This window comes from Pristis pectinata, chromosome 8 (genome assembly GCF_009764475.1).
Source record: "Pristis pectinata isolate sPriPec2 chromosome 8, sPriPec2.1.pri, whole genome shotgun sequence".
In the NCBI taxonomy this organism is placed as follows: Eukaryota; Metazoa; Chordata; class Chondrichthyes; order Rhinopristiformes; family Pristidae; genus Pristis; species Pristis pectinata.
The window spans coordinates 50696579-50717036 of NC_067412.1; the positions used below are offsets into that span (position 1 = coordinate 50696579).

Genomic DNA, 20458 nt, shown 5'->3' on the forward strand with positions numbered 1-20458 from the left:
CTGAGGGACGCACTGAAACCGGGCGCAGCCAACGCAAAGGCTCAGTGGGGAAGGACTACAGTTTAGGGTTCTTCTGCCACTGGAGAGGGAGGGGCAGGGACAGGGAGAAAGCCCCTAAATATTGTAAATACGGGACCGGGTAGCTTCCAGGGAGCCACACGTGTGGAATTGGTGCATTTTTTTATACATATATATAAAAAGGTAACACTAATGAATGATTTGTTCCAGAGTGTAAAGGTTTGCACTGTTTTGTAATTGTATATAGTTTATCTTTTATTATGAATAAAGTTTATTTTGAATAAAAAAAAGAACTCTCCCACAGTATACTGCTAATAAATGTGCTTTATCGAGTCAACCTTGTGGCACTGTGCTACTTTGCAGCGGACAGAAGTGGGAACTTAAAATTGGGACAACAGGATGGCTCAGGGACAGGAATGGTTACTTCAAGTGCCGGGTTTTAGATGTTTCAGAAAGGACAAGGAGGGATGCAAAAGAGGTGGGGGAGTGGCACTGTTGATCAGAGATAGTGTTACGGCTGCAGAAAAGGTGGACTTCATGGAGGGACTGTCTACGGAGTCACTATGGGTGGAGGTTAGGAACAAGAAGGGGTCAATAACTTTACAGATCCGAGAAAGGTGTGATAATAACAGAGTTGTTGTGATGGGAAATTTTAATTTCCTAAATATCGATTGGCATCTCCATACAGCAAGGAGTTTAGATGGGGTGGAGTTTGTTAAGTGTGTTCAGGAAGGATTCTTGACACAATTTGTAGATAAGCCTACAAGAAGAGAGGCTGTGCTTGATTTGGTATTGGGAAATGAACCTGGTCAGGTGTCAGATCTCTCAGTGGGAGAGCATTTTGGAGATAGTGATCATAATTCTATATCCTTTACGATAGCACTGGAGAGAGATAGGAACAGACAGACTAGAAAGACGTTTAGTTGGATGAAAGGTAATTTTGAGGCTCTCAGGCAGGAAATTGGAAGCTTAAATTGGGAACAGATGTTCTCAGGGAAAAGTATGGAAGAAATGTGGCAAATATTCAGGGAATATTTGTGTTGAGTTCTGCATAGGCATGTTCAATGATTCAGGGAAGTTATGATAGGATACAGGAATCATGGTGTACAAAGGCTGTAATAAATCTAGTCAAAAGGAAAAGGAAAGCTTACAAAAGGTACAGAGAGCTAGGTAATGCTAGAGATCTGGAATAGTATAAGGCTAACAGGAAGGAGCTTAAGAAGGAAATTAGGAGAGCCAGAAGGGGACATGAGAAGGCCCTGGTGGGCAGGATTAAGGAAAACACCAAGGCATTCTACAAGTATGTGAAGAGAAGGAGGATAAGATGTGAAAGAATAGGACCTATCAAGTGCAACAGTGGGAAAGTGTGTATGGATCCAGAAGAAATAGCAGAGGTATTTAATGAATACTTTACATCAGTATTCACTACAGAAAAAGATCTTGGTGACTGTAGTGGGGACTTGCAGCAGGCTGAAAAGCTTGAGCATGCAGATATTAAGAAAGAGGAGGTGCTGGAACTTTTGGAAAGCATCAAATTGGTTAAGTCGCCGGGACCGGATGAGATGTACCCCAGGCTACTGTGGGAGGTGAGGGAGGAGATTGCGGAGCCTCTGATGATTATCTTTGCATCATCAGTGGAGACAGGAGAGGTTCTGGAGGATTGGCGGGCTGTGGATGTTGTTCCCTGATTCAACAAAGAGAGTAGAGATAGCCCAGGAAATTATAGACCAGTGAGTCTTACTTCATTGGTTGGTAAGTTGATAGAGAAGATCTTGAGAGGCAGGATTTCTGAACATTTGGAGAGGTATAATATGATTATGATAGTCAGCATGGCTTTGTCAAGGGCAGGTCCTGCCTTACAGGCCTGATTGAATTTTTTGAGGATGTGACTAAACACATTGATGAAGGGAGAGCAGTAGATGTAGTGTATATGGATTTCAGCAAGGCATTTGATAAGGTACCCCATGCAAGGCTTAAAGAGAAAGTAAGGAGGCATGGGATCCAAGGCGACATTGCTTTGTGGATCCAGAACTGGCTGGCCCACAGAAGGCGAAGAGTGGTTGTTGATGGGTAGTAGTCTGCATGGAAGTCGGTGACCAGTGGTGTACCTCAGGGATCTGTTCTGAGACCCTTACTCTTTGTGATTTTTATAAATAACCTGGATGAGGAAGTGGAGGGATGGGTCAGTAAGTTTGTGAATGACACAAAGGTTGGAGGTGTTGTGGATAGTGTGGAGGGCTGTCAGAGGTTACAGCGGGACATAGGTAGGATGCAAAACTGGGCTGAGAAGTGGCAGATGGAGTTCAACCCAGATAAGTGTGAAGTGGTTCATTTTGGTAGGTCAAATATGGTGGCAGAGTATAGTATTAATGGTAGGACTCTTGGCAGTGTGGAGGATCAGAGGGATCTTGCGGTCCACAGGACACTCAAAGCAGCTGCACAGGTTGACTCTGTGGTTAAGAAGGCATATGGTGTGTTGTCCTTCATCAGTCGTGGAATTGAATTTAGGAGCCGAGAGGTAATGCTGCAGCTATATAGGACCCTGGTCAGACCCCACTTGGAGTATTGTGCTCAGTTCTGGTCGCCTCACTACAGGAAGGATGTGTAAGCCATAGAAAGGGTGCAGAGGAGATTTACAAGGATGCTGCCAGGATTGGGGAGCATGCGTTATGAAAACAAGTTGAGGGAACTCGGCCTTTTCTCCATGGAGTGACGGAGTATGAGGGGTGACCTGAGAGAGGCATTGATCGTGTGGATAGTCAGAGCCTTTTTCCCAGGGCTGAAATAGTTGCTACAAGAGGACATAGGTTTAAGGTGCTGGGGAGCAGGTATAGAGGAGATGTCAGGGATGAATTTTTTACTCAGATAGTGGTGAGTGCATGGAATGGGCTGCCGGCCATGGTGGTGGAGGCGGATATGGTAGTGTCTTTTAAGAGACTTTTGGATAGGTACATGAAGCTGAGAAAAATAGAGGGCAATGGGTAAACCTAGTAATTTCTAAGGTAGGGACAGCTTTGTGGGCCAAAGGGCCTGAATTGTGCTGTAGGTTTTCTATTCTTTGTTTCTATGTCTCTTATCATCTTGTACACCTCTATCAAGTCACCTTTCATCCTCCTTCTCTTGAAAGAGAAAAACCCTAGCTCGCTCAAACTATCCTCATAAGACATGCTCTCCAATCCAGGTAACATCCTGGTAAATCTCCTCTGCACCCTGTCTAAAGCTTCCACATCCTTCCTATACTGAACACAATGTGGTCTAACCAGAGTTCTCACCTCGCAGCTCTTGAACTCAATATCCCAACTAATGAAGGCTAACACTCCATATGCCTTCTTAACAACCCTATCGACCTGCGTGGCAACCTTGAGGGATCTATGGATGTGGACCCCAAGATCCCTCTGTTCCTCCACACTGCTAAAAGTCCTGCCATTAACCTTGTATTCTGCCTTCAAATTCAATTTCCCGAAGTGTATCACTTCACACTTTTACCAGGTTGAACTCCATCTGCCACTTCTCAGCCCAGGTCTGCATCCTATCAATGATATATTTTTGTTCTAGACAAGAATTAAATGTTCCTTAAATGTTTGCTCTTGCCAATCCACCGTCAACCCCATAAGAAATGTTTCTCAGACTATTTGAGCCAACTCTCGCCTCATACCACCTTGGTTTCTTTTATTTAAATTTACGACCCTAATCTCAGAATCAACTAGATCACTCTCCACCTTAATGAAGAATTCAATCATATTGTGGTCGCTCCTCCCTGGGGGGCTTTGCACATAAAACTGTGAATTAATCCTTCCTTACTACACAATATCCATGTTTCTGCCCAGGTCACTCATCCAATAGTCTCTGTTGCTCCAAATGAATTTCTGTGTGAAGGGGAGTGTGGTGAAAACTAAACCTCAAACTGAAGCCAGGAATTGAGAGGAGAATGCAGAAGCTGAAATTACCCTGTGGTGAAAGGAGGTGTTAACTGACCCGAAACAAGATAGCTCAGGAGGTTACTGGCCCAGAGCACTCTACTTGCACCCTCTGTTCTCATGTGGTGTTCTCTGCCCCAGATACAGTCATCTCTAGCTGTTGTTTGAAGGCATTAAATGAAACAAAATGGTAGCCTGTCCCAAGGATCAGCAATACCCAGAGTAGAAATAAATGCACTTCCTGATATTTAACCAAGATCTCATCTTGTGTAAATGGTGGCTCCTGGTTGTGAACAGCTTATGAAAGAGGAATAAACCATCAAGTCCACTCAGCCTAATTCCTTTACCATCTCACAAGCCATGATTAGAGCAGCCCTAAGACATGGTTCTTCAACAATGTAAGTCCCCAGCTCGGGTAACCCACCTGGATAATCAAGATGCTTAATTCTGGAAATACACCCTACTTGGCACACTTTCCAAAGCCTCAGCATGTAAGGAGATTCAATCTCCATGTAACATCGCAACTGAACAAGGGCAAGTTCATCTTAGTAGACAATAGAAGCAGCAGGGATATGCTGTGACCAGATTAGCTTTTGAAATGTTTTCCATTTCAGCATGAACACAGATTTTTCATGTGCTTATGATACAGTTTGCAGAAAGTCACTTATGTTTCAGATATTTCTATACATTAATTTATTAACAATGATTCCCTCCATTATGACCATCCAGTTGTACTCAATGCCTGAATTCAGACAGAGGTAGAAGCAGGAGCGGGCCATGAAGACCATGAGACAACTCTGCATTACAAAATGATCACAACCAATCTGGTGCCTTGCCCAATCTGTCAGTCAATCCCCATTTCCTCAGATTCCCTGAGTGCTCAAAAACTGTTGATCATAGCTTTGAATAAACTCCACCACCAAGCAGCCACGTCTCTGAGAGAGCGACTTCCAAAAGTTTACGATGAGTAAGGAAATTCCTCTTCTTATTGGCCTGAAATGGCTGGCCTTTATCCTGAGTCTGTGCCTCAGTCCTGCATTCTGCAGATAGAGTAGCTGCACTCCATTCCCTCACAGAATCTTGCATGTCTTAATGAGATTATCTCATTCATCTAAACTCCTGCTAGAACAGGTGCATCTGCAAATCTTTTCTTTCTGAGAATCCTTATCAATAAGCAAGATATGGATATTCTTTTTTTGGTACAGACACACACAGTGCTCCAAATGTGGTCTCAACAAAGCCTTGTATAATCTCAGAAAGACTTTCCCATTGTTGTTCTCCAACCTCGCACAATGCAGGCCAACAGACCATGTGCTCCCTGATTGCTCTCTATACCTACATGCCTATTTACTGCACGTCATGAACCAGGATACTAAGATCCTTCTGCACAGTAACTTTCAAGAGTTTCACACTTGAACTATCTGGTGCAGCTGCCATGAGTGGAGCACTATAAGTGCAAAGTTATCTGTGAGTGGTCAGAAGCATTTTTAAAATTAGAAAAACATGAGCTAATACCACAGCTTAAATAAGTTGGTGTAACTCCTGCACACTGAGAGATTGATCAACACTGATACATCTTGTGATGAGGAATGACAAGTTGAATTTCCAGATGCATGATTTTAATTTTAAGGCATAATTTTAAGGTGATTGGAGGAAGATATCAGGTATCTTTTACCTGGAGGTAAGTTTTTTACCCACAGAATGGTGGGTGCGTGAAATGCACTGCCGGCAGAGGTTGTGGGGGCAGATACATTAGGGACATCTAACAGACTCTTAGATAGCCACATGAATAATAGAAAAATGGGGTGCCTATGTGGGAGGGAAGATTATATTATTAAATATTAGATATTAGATCAGGATAAAATGTTGGCACAACATTGTAGGCCAAAGGGCCTGTACTGTGCTGTAATGTTCTGTGATTTGTGATATATGATTCTCACAGAAGGATCATGTTTGGCAATTTCCACACAAATGCAGAGTTCAGCCAGGGAGAGTTTAACAGCAGAATGTGCTGTATGGTCCAATTTTAAGAGTAGTTTTCTTTATTTACTTTGTCCAGACACAATCTAGGGCCCATATTGAATCTAATCTGCTCCTCCCCCATTGCTGGGCCAACACACTGTAGTCCCCTTCCTCACAGCACGGTGGGACCACCTTCTCCCCCAACCCTTTCAAGATCCCACCACTTCCTCAGGGCAACTTGTGTTCCCACCATGATCCTATCACTGTGACCCTCATCCTCTACACAGCCAAGAATTCCCACCTGGCCAGGCAGCAGTGGCTGAGCAAAAGGACAGGGAGGGTGGCAGCACTGCTCAATGGAGCTGCCACTCACACCACTGGCAGTTCCAGCTCTCAAGAGGGAGGTGTTGCATAAATTCTGCTCCAGGGAGTTTGGCATGCCTGCCTGCATATTTGTGTGAAATGTCATGGTCCATACGTATGTACTAGTCCACAGCTTTGTGCGAGTCTGAGCAAGACCTGCGGCTTCAGCTGCAATCTCAGGTTGCTGTCTTCATGGCTCTGGGTAATCAGGGTTCAAAGAGACTTTGAGAGTGCCATGGCACTCCAGTAACAAATCTGGGGTAGTTAGGATCATGAATGCACAGCCTGAGGATTAGACATGACTTCATGAAAAACTTAGCTGCTGTTCTCATCACTGTCCTTCCACCAGTGCACTCGATATTGACTGGCATTCAGCTCCCAGTCATCCTTCACGGCCATTAGGAGCCTCCTCTGCTGCAAGGGAGCAGTCTTCCACCAGCTTAGTTGCAGTCGTAGGGAAGCCCTACTTCCCTACGTCAGTATGACAGGCAAAGGCACATGGAGAAATGGCACTAAGGTGATACCCAGAGGGTGATTAGGTTTAAATGCATGCTTTGATTGTTATTGGATTCATAAAAAGAGTTTGAAATACTGATTGCTTTGTGTATTGTTTTCAACAAATGTGGTCATGAAGAGACAGAGATAGGCAGCATCAGAGCAAAGGTTACACGGGATCTGTGGTGAATGAGCAAGATTTGTTTCCTTACTTCAATCTTTCATGAGTTGTGGGCATTACTGGGAAGTCAGCATTAGATGAACCTCTTTCATGCTGTTGAAGGGATGTTGGGAAGCCACCCTCTTGCCCCACTCTAGTGTGTATGGAGAAGGTCCTTCCACAGAGCTGTCAGATGGGAGTTCATGATAAGGGTGGAGCACAAATATATTTCTAAGTCAGAATGGTGCTCTCCTTGCTGATGGTGGTGCCCCATGAGATTGCAGAAATTATTTTTTACCAAGGAGAGTTTGTGGTGTTGTGTGTCACATTGCATTCACAGAGTTTGCAGATGGTGTGCACTGGAGCTACAGTGCACTGTGGTGGAGGCAGAGAATATTCAGGCTGGGGGTTAAGATGCCTGAAAGGATGCCTGATGCTCTTTGTCCTCGATGGTATCAATTTTCTTGGGTGCTATTGGAGAGCATTCCTGCAAACAATTGGAGGGTATCCCATTACATTCCTGAATTGCACCTTAAAGCCAGTGGGAAGAATTTGGTGAGTCAGGAGTTGAATACCTTGCCACAGAACACGAGTCCCTGATATGGTCTTGTAGTCACAGTTGTAGTTTGCCTGGCCCTGATATGATTTGGGTCAATGCATTTCCCCAGGATGTGGAGATGGGTTTAAATGGAGTGTCATGTGCAATGGGCCAAAAAAGGAACACAGTGTACAATGCTGGAATTGGCAAAATACTGCTGGTCACCAGATTTAATAACTGCTTCCACTGTGGTCAACTACTGTATGTTCATTGGTTGGTTGGAAGTCTCCCATGGTGGCTACTTGACCATGCTCTAAATATGTAACATGTGCACACTGTGTCCTGATTACATGCAGATTATGTAGTTTGAGTTGTATGAAGGGGATGGAACTCGGGAATCACAACACAATCTGGCAGCATTGGGCCACAGGTTGGTTTCTCATCACTGCTGAGATAGTTATCTCCCCTCCACTCTCAAAACCCATATCCAACCCTCCCCTTGGTGATAACCCAGCAGATGACCATCCAGTAACTGTTTATAGCTAAAGAGGATCCCTTGCTGCCTTCCAATCCTCATGCTGGTGAGCACCTCTTCTTCCAGTGATCCAGGTCCACTGAGAGCTCTTACTGAATGGCGAGAGGGTCAGAATGAGAGAGACCCTGGGAAGCTTGGTCTGGGACTTGGGATGGAGTGTATGTCAGGGCAGAAGGAAATTTAAAGGAGTAGCTGTGGAAGAAATATTGAAACTATAGCCTGAATCCTTATGTTGTCCAGTCAGGATCCTCAGTCAATGCCCTGTATCTTTCCTCATGTCCCTGCACTCTGGTTTGGTGTCTAGCTTCATATAGAGTTCACAACTGGGAGCTCTGGTCAGAGTTGCACTGTCTGTAGTGTGAACCAGCCAGGACCGACTGATCTGACCAAACCAAACGTCACATAAAGGGCATTGGATTCAGAGATGTAAGAGACTGCTGATGCTGGAATTTGAAACAAAAAACAAACTTCTGGAGTAACTCAGCGGGTCAAGCAGTATCGTGAAGGCAAAGAGATGGCTGATGTTCTGGGTTGAGTCCCTGCATCAGGACCGAGAGTGTTGAGGGAGGATAACCAGTAGGTGAGGTGAGCCAGTAGGTGGAACCAGGTGAGGTGGAGGATTGATAGGCAGATGGAACCAGATGGTGAAGGATACAGAAAGGGTAGGCCAAGGGAGAAGAAACCCAAGTGGATAGGTGTGTGGGTGAAGGGCAGGTGGAACTGGGTGGGTAATGGGAGGAGGTGAGAACCGAGGTGGACTGGTGGGAGTGGGAAAGGAACACAGGGGGTGTGGGTTATCTGAAATAGGAACAATCAGTTCATACCATAGATTACCCAAGTGGAATAACAGGTGTTATTCTTCCAGGTTGTGCCTGGCCTCACTGTGCCTGTGGAGAAGGCTGAGGACAGACAGGTTGGTGTGGGAATGGGAAGGGGAGTAGAAATGGCATGCAACCAGAGGCTCACGATGGCCGTTGTGGGTTCAGAGTCTGGGCAGCACTCGGAGCCCAAGCTCAGTTCAGCAGCAACATCCTGAAATCACTCTTTGAGTTTTCACTGAAACAGCGCAAAAAAAAAAGGCTATTCAGCCTCAGGCATCGGGGCTCCATCATGAAGCCTTACCCCTTCCCCCAATTTAATGTCCCTTCTCTACAAGTATTCATTCCATTCCCTTGAAGTGTAGTTTTACTCTGTGCCTCGGTTATACAGGTGGCGAACCATTTCACAGCCCAATTACTTCAGCCCAGTTACCTTCCTCCGCACTGACCTTTCCTTCGCATTACTGAAGCACTGAATAAAACAGCTGCAGTCAGCTCAATTACTCTTTGAAAGATTTCAGGGTGTCCCCCTACCTGCAACAATGTGGAGCCCTCAGCTCAGACAACTCTCACAATAGAGATGGTGGGGATCCACATAATGCAGAGGATGACCATACACCAGCCGAGTGCTGTTGCCCAGACGGGGTACTCAATGGGTCCGTATGTTGGTGGGGCTAATGTTGCTAAAGACCAGGTTAATATTGCCTGTTTAAATTGATTTCATAAAGATCAGAAATGTAGTGATTGTGTGTGCTGTAAAATGTTAATAATCCGGCACACGCAGAAATTTGGTGCCACCAGTCTGGCAGATTTTCTGGATTTTTTGCTGTTATTTCTATTAATACATCATAATTCATTTTTTAAGATATTACACAGTAGTATAATAAATTTTCCAGTGAACCAGATGAGCTTAAAAGGAGCAAAAAAATCTGCCGGAGGAACGTAGCGGGCTGAGCAGCATCTGTGGAGCAAAAAGAATTGTTGCGGTTTCAGGTTGAAACCCTGCATCGGGACTAAGAGTGGAGAGGGTGGATAGTCACTATAGGCAGGAGAGGGGGAGTGGTGACCAGGGGCAGTGGGTGACTGGTGGACCGGGAAAGGAGTGAAGGATGATGGGAGATCGAGCCAGGTAGGGGAGGGGGAGGGGTGGAGCTGGGAGACAGGGGCAGGTGGATGACAGATGGAGGCAGACAAAACAAAAGAGAGATGAAGCCAGGTAGTGGGAGAGGAGGTGAAGGTGGAAACAGAAAGGTGGGTGATAAGCAGGAACACAAAGGCTACTTGTGCCGGAATCTGACAAGTAAGGAAGGTGATAATGGAGGGAGGTGAAGGGCAAATGGAACCAGAACCAGATGAGGGAAGGGGCGAGCCGGTGGGTGAAATGTGTGGGTAGTAAGTGGATGGAACCAGGACGGGGAGTGTGGCAAACGGGGGTCATGGAGGGGCTGGGGGGGAGGGAGGTGTATGGGAAAGCGGACAAACAGGGGAGGACTGGAGGAGGATCGGAAAGAGAGAAAGAGGAGGGGGCAGAAACACACCGGAGGTGAAGGTTACCTGAAATTGCAAAACCTCCACGTTCCCAATGAAAGATTTCCCAAGGTATGAATGTAGAATTTTCCACTTTTAGGTAACCCTTATCTCCAGTGTGGTGTTCTCTCGCTCTCTTGCTTCAAACCCCCTTATCCTGGGAGTGGGGTCTTTCTCCCTCACCCAGAGGCGCCGTCTCTCTCCCAGAGGTGGAGTCTCTCTCTCTCTCTCTCTTCTGGTGTCCATTCTTTTTTTCTCTCTCTCTCTCTCTCTCTCTCTCTCTCTCTCTCTCTCTCTCTCTCTCTCTCTCTCTCTCTCTCTCTCTCTCTCTCTCTCTCTCTCTCTCTCTCTCTCTCTCTCTCTCTCTCCCTCTCTCTCTCCCTCTCTCTCTCTCTCTCTCTCTCTCTCTCTCTCTCTCTCTCTCTCTCTCTCTCTCTCTCTCTCTCTCCCTCTCTCTCTCCCTCTCTCTCTCTCTCTCTCTCTCTCTCTCTCTCTCTCTCTCTCTCTCTCTCTCTCGCTCTCTCTCTCTCTCTCTCTCTCTCTCTCTCTCTCTCTCTCTCTCTCTCTCTCTCTCTCTCTCTCTCTCTCTCAGAAGGGAGGATTGGGATCCAGGGCCTGGTGAATGGGAAGAAATGTACGGGAACCAGGGCCCAATTGAGTGGAATAGGAGCTTGCCAAATATCACCGGGTGGGTCGCATACTGAATCATCAGGAATTCTGAACAGTTGGATTATTGTAGTTGGGATTACTTTCGGTTTAAATCAAAGGGGGGTGTGACCTCTTACCATAAGCATGCCTGACAAGATTAAACACCAGCACACTCGTCACCACAGCCAGAAGAGCCAATTCCTTTCCTCAATCATCATCTCAATGTCCTTGATCAATCTGTTTACCACCGTAAAAGCAGAAATGCAGAGACATTCAATCACTTGTTTTACATCCCATGGTATGGAGGTGCTGCTTTAACCCCATTTAAAGCCCATCCCTACAACCCTTGAGAAGATGGTGGTGATCTGCCTTCTGGACCACAATTCTGGAGGTGATGGCATTCCCACAGAATGGCCACACTGGAAGTTTCAGAGGTTTGATACAACTTGAGAGCAAAAGGGTATTTCAAATTCAAACACATCATTGTGGGTCTGGAGTCACCTGTAGACCAGATTTGGAAAAATGACTCATTTCCTTCTCCAATGGACATTATTTGGTCTGAATGGGATTTCATGACAATCTGGTGGCTTCATGTTCACCTATAAAGTTACCAGCAATTCTTCTAACTACAGTTTATTTCACTGGTTAAATGTAAACTCTCATCTGCTCTGCTAAATTTGATCTCATGCCTGCAGATGTTCAGTCCAAGCTTTTTGATTTCTGCTATTCTTGATCTTTTTCTGCATTTTCAACTGCACAGTGATGAGTTCTCTGACCTCGGGTGTAACTTAATTGCTTTGCCTAAAGCACAGTCACAGTCACTTTCAGTTTCCTAGTCTCTGCCACGTCGCGCAGTTTGTTTCCCACTACTGCATTTTATATGAAGTAGGTTCTCAAGTGAACCACTCAGCCCATTGAGCCTGCCCTGCTATTCACAAAGATCATGGCTGATCATCTCCTTTACCTTCAAGTGAATGTATGGATGAAGAGATGATGTAGAAGGGAAGCTTGAGGCTCCTGAGCACTGGGAGTGCTTTTGGGATTCAGGACAGGAACAAGCTGGACCGATCGTATCTCAGCAGGGCTGAGACCAATATCACAGTTGAGAGGTCAATCGGTGTCTTTGGGGAGAGTTTAAAACAGTTCACAGAAGGAAGAGAACAGGACAACAGTTCCAAAATGGAGAGAGGCAACATTTTTCGGATATCAGAGAAAACAAAGACTGGGAAAAAAAGGAAACCAGTGCGGCTTGGCATATGTGTGTTTACTTTTGGTCAAGGAGCTTTCGAGATAAAGAGCTGTGTTACGGACTCAGTGAATGTCCCTTTTAGATAGAGTGTGGGTGTGTCTGTGTGGCGTGCTTACGTCAATAGAAGATAAAGGAGGTAATGACGTTGTTGAAGAAGTCAGAAGAAGAAGAAGAGAGAGAGAGAAAGGAGAGAGACACCAGCCTGCTAGTTTTCTCTATCGATGGATGGGAAACTATAGCTGTGTCTGCCGCTGAAATCCATGGAAGTAATCCGGTGGAGTTCACTTTGTTGCTGACCTGTAGAAGGAAACAGGTATTTGTGTGTGGATGACCACGGTTCGGATGCTTTTCGGGGTGAGGAAGTCACTACCGAGTAAACACTGAAGTGTCGTTTGGGTTCCATCGTGGAACATTTGGATTTCGTAATTACTCTCTCTATGTTTCTCTACATCTACGTCTTATCTTCAGACAACGGTGGTTGTTGAAGAAGCCCTTGCTCATGTTTCACCTTATAGCTTGCGGAACTGAACTTTAAGAACCATTCCTGAACTTGGAGTTTGGGGCTTTGCCACACACACACACACACACACACACGAAGAGTTTAGTTTAGGGGTTAACGTTCAAAGTTTAACATTTTTGAATTCTAACATACTAACACTTTTACTTTTATTTTACGTATTATCATAAGTAGTGATTAATAAAATAGTTTTTAACACTGAATCATGCTCGGTGTGTTTCTTTTGTTGCTGGCTCGTGACAGCTGTCAGACAGGTAGGTATGTTTTTTTCACTGCTATTACACTAAACCATGCCTTAAAGGGACAAGAATAACAGCTCTACAGCTAAGAGTAGTGGAGAAAGGATGTTTTCCTGATTAGGAGTTTGTGATTAGTGGTGTATCACAGGGACTGGTGGTGGAGCCTTTGCTGTTTGTGATATATCTTAACAGCTTTAATGTTCATGTAGGAGGTAGTAAGTTTGCAGATGACATGAAAATGGGGGTGTTGTGGAGAGTGACCGTGCACAAGGCAACAGCAGGATGTGGAGTCATAGAGTAATACAGCATAGGAACGGGCCCTTTAGCCCAACACAATCATGCGAACCTAGATGCCTATCTAAGCAAGTCTCATTTGCTTGCATTTGGCTGATATCCTTCTAAACTTTTCCTATCCATGTACCTGTCCAAATGTCTTTTTAATGTTGTTATTGTACCTACCTCAAACACTTCCTTTGGCAGCTCGTTCCATATACGCACTACCCTTTGTGTGAAGAAATTGTCACCAGGTCCCTTTAAAACCTTTCCCCTTTCACCTTAAGCCTATGCCCTCTAGTTTTTGATTCCCTTTCCCTGGGAAAAAGACTGAGTGCATTCACCCTATCTATGCCCTTCATGATTTTATACACCTCTATAAGTTCACACTTCAGTCTCCTATGCTCCAAGGAATAAAGTCCTTGCCTGCCCAGCTTCTCCCCATAACTCAGATTCTCAAGACCTAGCAACATTCTCATCTTCCACTCCTTCCAGATTAATGGCGTCTTTCCTATAACAGGGTAACCAAAACTGAACACCAGGTGCGACTCACAAACGTCTTGTGCAACTGCAACATAACATCCCAACTCCTGTACTCAGTGCCCTGATTGACAAAGGCCAATGTGCCAAGTGCCTTCTTCACTACCCTGTCCACCTGTGACCCCACTCTCAGTGAACTATGTACTTGAACTCCTAGGTCCTTTGTTCGACAACACTCCCAAGGGCCAGACCACTCACTGTGGAAGTCCAACCCTGCTCTGATTTCCCAAATTGCAACACCTCGTACTTAGCTCAATTGAATGCCTGTTGCCATTCCACACCCCACTTACCGAGTTGATCAAGGTCCTCCTGTCATTTTTGATCATTTTCGTTACTGTCCACCACCTATTTTAATGTCATCTGCAAACTTCCTAACCATGCCTTGCACATTCTCATCCAAATCATTTATATAAATGACAAACAACAATGGGCCTAGCACCGGTCCTTGTGGAACACCACTAGTCACGGGCGTCCAGTCCAAAAAACAACTTTCCACCATCACCCTCTGCTTCTTACCATCAAGCCGATTATATATCCACTTAGTTAGCTCTCCCTGGATCCCACGTGATCCAGCCTTCCAGACTAGCCTTCTATGCGGGACCTTGTCAAATGCCTTGCTAAAGTCCATGCAGACAATGTCAAAGGCCCCACCCCCCGTCAATCCTCTTGGCTACTATAGATCAGATTGAAAATTGGGCTGAGCATTGGCAGATGGAATTTAATCCTGACAAGTGCAAGCTGATGGGAACTAGGCAAGTAGTTTTTTTTACCAAGAGCATGGTTGATATCTGGAACACGCTTCCAGGTGGAATGAGATTATGTTTAAGAGGTATGTAGACAGGCATTTGAGTGGGATATAGTCCTAATGCAGGTAAGTGGGTGTAGATGGGTATAAAAGTTGACATAGATGCGGTGGGCTGAAGGCCCTGTTCTTATGCTGCACGACTCCATAACATTCCAGATCGCTGGGCTTTCACATTGGATAGAGAGGTGGATAGAAAAGAAAGCAATGTAACAATACTGTATAAAGAAACAATTTTAGCTCATAATATTTGGGGAAGATCAACCAGTGAGGTCAAAAGGGTTGAACTGAGGAACAAAACAGGGACAATCACATGAGTGGTAGTGTACAAAAAGTCAGAGAGAGATGGAAAAGCAAATGTCTGAGAAGTAGAAGAATGACAAGAAGGCAGTAATACTGGGGGGAGGGGTTCAGGTACCTGATTATAGAATCAGTAAAAGGTTACAGCATGGAAGGAGGCTGTATGGCCCATGTACCCATGCCAGCTCTTAACCAGAGCAACCCAGCCTGAACAATAACTGGGAGAGTGGCAGACTGTAGATAGAAAAGGGTGTGGAAGTTTCAGGATTCTTCATATGGATTCAGGAGAACTTTCCACAATCAGCTACCAGATTCCTTAAAATAGGATCAATTAGAACCCATTTTTTTTAGTCTCTCAGTGTGGATAAAATAGTTTTACCTGGAGTACATCAAGCTACAAATCAGAAGCATTGCAAAGCTGAACCTGAACCTTCCGGTTGGGATTCAATCAAGCATAAAAATCAATCAACCTGTACAAAGTAAGTTTGGCACCACCAGTTCTACCCACTCCGAACCACAATTAGACCTGCATCAGGGAAATCACTACCTATTGCCAGTCACAAAAAGAAAACAAAGAGCGAAACTCACTGAGATCTTTAGTGAGACAGGAATTAAAGGCCCTCTATTCTGACATTGATGCACTGCACACTACGTCTTCCAACCTTATTTTGCATTGCCCAGAGCATCTGGGCAGGACCCTTAGGAGTGTTGATGTACAGAAGGATCTTGACGTACAAGCCCATAGTTCCCTAGATAGTGTGGTAAAAAAGGTGTATGGCATACTTGCCTTCATTGGTCAGGATGTGAGTAGAAAGGTTGGGCAGTCATGTTGCAGATGTACAAAACTTTGGGTCTTGCACACCATCCAGATAGATCATTTAATTACAACAGTGCATAGAGGTAGTACAAGGTAAAACAATAACAGAACGCAGAATAAAATGTTACAGTTACAGAGAAAGTGCAGTGCAGGTAGACAATAATGTACAAGGCCATAACGAGGTAGATTGTGAGGTCAAGGGTCTATTTTATAACGAACTTCTAGATGGAGTTACAGCAGAATCTGGCCTCGCTGTTGTGAGTGCATAGGGAGTAAAGTAATGGGTTGAGGATGCAGCCCTGTAGGGCACCAGTGTTGAGGATAATCGTGGTGGCGGTGTTGCTGCCTATCCTTACTGATTATGGTCCATTGGTCAGGAAGTCAAGGATCCAATTGAGAAGGGTGCTGAGCCTTAAGTCTATGAGTTTGGAGATGAGTTTGTTTGGAATTATGGTATTTAAGGTGGAGCTATGGTCAATAAATAAGAATCTGATGTAGGTATCTTTGTTATCCAGATGTTCCAGAGATGAGCGTAGGGCCAGGGAGATGGTGTTTGCCATGGACCTGTTTCAGTGGTAGGCGAATTGCAGTGGGTTGATATTGTCCAGGAGGCTGGAGTTGATGTGTGCCATGACCAACTTCTTGAAGCACTTCACGATGGTGGATGTTAGAGCTACCAGGTGGTAGTCATTAAGGCACGTTACCTTATTTTTCTTTGGCAGCAAGATGATAGTGGTCTTCTTAAAACAGGGGACATCCTCAGATTGGAGTAGGGAGGGGTTAGAAGTGTCGGCAAATACTTCTGACAGATGATCCGTGCAGGATCTGAGGACACGGTTGGGGACTCCATCCAGGCCAGATGCTTTCCACGGGTTCACTCTCAGGAAGGCTGACCTAATGTCTGCAGTAGTGACTGTGGATACATGTGTTGGAGGCTGTCGGGGAGGGTGGTATCATTGCTCAACTGTCCAAAATGTGTAGGGAATGCACTGAGCCTCATCAGGGAGGGATTCGTTGCTGTCAGCAATGCTGCACAACTTTGTTTTGTAGCCTGTTATAGCATGCAAGTCTTGCCACAACTGATGGCTGGTCTGGGACACTATTTTGGTATGTATTGTCACTTGGCCTCCCTGCTAAGTTTAAGAAGGTCATACCTCTTTTTCCTGTATAGGTCAGGGTCCACCTATTTGAACACTGCATACCTGGACTTCAGTAGGAAGTGGATCTCTCAGTTCATCCATAGTTTCTAGTTGGAGAACATCCAGACTGACCTCTTTGGTATGCAGTCCTCTACACATTTGCTGAGGAAGTCTGTGCTGGTGGTGATATGCTCATTTAGATTGGCCACTTAGTCCTTAAAAATGGCCTGTCTACTAATTCACACAGTCATGTCGAAGCTCATCTATTTCCTCAGATCAGCACTGTACGACTTTCTGTACTGAATCCACATGTAGTAGTTTCACTTCTGTCCAGCTGTCTTTCCGCTGGTTATACCTCTCTGACTGCTCCCCAGCTGTTGTGAAACAGAGAAAATGATTTTAGTGTCAGTGTTACCCTCAGCAGTGTTACCTTTTCCAATGCTTCCTTTATCACCATCTGTTAATCTGATTCTGATCTTGAACATTTTCTGGGTGATGCACGAACAGCAGGTCAGGATGAGACTCCTTCTCGTGGGCTTCAATGCCCAGAGGTAAGAAGCATTCCTGTACTCCATCAACCAAATCAGGGCCCAGCCACTTCAGTTTCCCAACTGATGTCAGGCTGCACAAACTTTCCTTTCAAAGTAACTTTCCTTTTTTCACAGACCCTTCTCATCTCTTCACGGGGATAACTCCCTCTTCACGCCCTGACCTGGGGTACACTGCAATCCACTAGTCTTAGAAACTGCTTCATTACACCTCTCTAACCAACTTTCTAACTGCCACACAATTAACTCCTTTTACCCACTGGGGATCCCTAATGCTTGAGCTCCATCAGCTCCCTTTTGGCCCACCTTGTTTCTTTTACTCCTCCAAATGTTATTTCCATCGTTGCACTCTGTGTTTCCCCTCATTCCTAATATTCCCTCCACATTGCATCTCTCTACTGCTATCACATGCAGACACGTCGTGAGCTATTACATTACAGCATACCTGTGTTACACACACGAGGCCAAGGAGAGATAACAACAAGCTAACACCACCTGTCAGCAAAGGGCATTTTGATTGCAGATACTTGGGGAATTGGTTCACCAGGCATGTTAAAAGTGTTTTAACATAAATTAATAACTAGCACAACAAACTGAATCAGAGAATGGTTCTACAGGATTGCCTCAGAGAATAGCCTGTGCTCACCATTCCCTGCTCTCAGCCCCAGTGCCAGTTTGGTTCCCCAAGCCATCTCCTGACAGGCCAAATCCTTTCCGTTGAAAGTAACAAGTTCCACTTCCAGAAATGGTTTGCCAGTAGGCTGACCCTACCAGCTGTTAAAAAATAAGGTGTCGGCCACATGAGGTAGAGATAAGTCAAAATCATTTCTCTCATAGTGTTGTGAGTCTTTGGAATTCCTGAAAGGGCGGTGGAATTTCAAGAGTGTCTTTGAAATATTGTTAAGGCAAAAATTTGCATACCTAATCAGCAAAGGGGATGAAAAGTTACCACAGATAGATGGGATTGAGTTCAAAATCACACAGCGGTTGTCATCTTCCAAAATTCCATAGTTTCTAAAATGGTTCCCAAGCATTGGAAGGTGGCAAATGTAACTCCACTATTTAACAAAGGAGGGAGGGAGAAAGCAGGGAACTACACACCAGCTAGCTTGACATCAGAAGTGAAGGGATGGGAGAATCTATTATTAAGGAAATGATGGCAAGATACTTAGAAGATAACATTAAGATTAGACAGAGTCATCGTGGGTTTTTGTAAGAGAAATTATGTTTGATGAATCTGTTGGAAAATTTTGCAGTTGTAATGAACAGAACAAATAAGACAGAGCCAGTGGACGTGATGTATTTTGCTTTTCGGAAGGCCTTCATCATTGCCAGATAAGATGTTATTAAACAAAATTAGAGCACATGGGATTGGGGATGATGCACTGCTGTGGACTGAGGATTGATTAATGAGCAGAAGGCAGAGAGTAGGAAAAAATGTTTCACCTTATGATTGGGTGGGGCTGTCTACCGGGATGCCACAGGGATCGGTGCTGGGACCCCAGCTGTTCACAAGCTCTAACAATGATTCAGATGAGGAAACCAAATGTACCTTAACAAAGTTTGCAGATGATACTAAGCAGTTGTGTGAGTTGTTAGGAGAATGTGGAGAGGCTCTAAGGGGATTTATAAGTGAATTGTCCAGATCATGACTGATCGAATGTAATATAGAAATTCACTGAGGTAGAAAAATTAAAATGTGGATTTTTTAAATAGTGAGAGATTGAATGGTGTTGTTCAGAAGGATCTGGGCTTCCTTGTACATGAAACACTGAAAGTTAACATACTGGTACAACAAGCAATTAGAAACACAAAAAGAGGAATTATAACTTGAACAGGGAGACTCACAATTACTGCAATAACTGTGCAACAGAGGTTGTACTACAAACAGTCCTGCTGATATTTCCCTGAATTGTCCTTCACTTCAGATTTTAACCCATTTAAAACAAGCAGCTGGATGTTGCAGGAAGACAGAGTGGAGAATTAACAAAAAGAAACAAGATGTGTTCATTCATTATCATCGCCAGTGAAAATTTCTCACATTATAAACATTCATTACATAAAAGGAAGAATTCTACACTTACCTATAGCTGCAAACTGGGAGTCGAGTCCCAGAGTGAACAACATAGAGAAAAACAAAGTGGACCACAGGGGTGCCCACGGCAGCTGTGTAAGAGCTTCTGGGTAGGCGATGAAAGCCAATCCAAAACCTAAACAATGAATACAATGGAAACGATGCAGAGATATGATGGTACAGTGACACGGTAATACAGTGAAACTTAGTGAATCTGGTGCACTTGGGACATTGGTGGCGTCGGACAGACAGATTTTCTGGACTATCAAGTATTATTTTGTGAATAGTCCAACACAATTTTCATTCACTTTTACTAAGGATGTTACACAGTATAATAATAAATGTTCCAAGAAACCCAGTAAGTTTAAAGGGACTGTGGAAAGCAAGGCCCTCGTGAGTTTCAAAGGAGCTTAGAAAACAAAAACAGATTAGTCCCAAGGAAACCACATCACTGAATCCCCCACCATCAATATCCTGGGAGTTTCCATCGATCAGAAACTGGAGTAACCATGTACACAATGTGGCTACAAGAGTATTGCCAGAGGCAAGGAATCCTGCAGCGAGTAACTCACCTCCTAATTCCACAAAGTCTGTCCACCATCAATAGCACTCAAGTCAGGAATGTAATGGAATTGGCTGGATCGGTGCAGCTTCAACAACACTCAAGAAACTCAATACCATACAGGGCAGAGCAGCCCACTTGATAGGTGCCCCATCAACAACCATTCACTCTCTCCACAAAGTAGCAGCAGTCTGTACCAATTACAGGATGCAATGCAGCAACTCACCAAGACTCCTTAGACAGCACCTTCCAAGCCCACCACCTCCACTAGCTAGAAGGAGAAGAGCAGCAAAGATTGGGAACACCACCACCTGGAAATTACCTTCCAAGCCACACGCCATCCTGACTTGGAAATATATCGCCGTTCCTTCACCGGTGCTGGGTCAATATCCTGGAACTCCCTCCCTAACAACCCAC

General features: G+C 44.7%; 1 pseudogene; it reads right to left on the minus strand.

The window, feature by feature from the left end:
• Nucleotides 1-6575: 6575 nt before the first annotated feature.
• The window catches only part of LOC127573782 (sodium- and chloride-dependent neutral and basic amino acid transporter B(0+)-like), a 44265-nt pseudogene continuing 30382 nt past the window's right edge, over nt 6576-20458 (minus strand).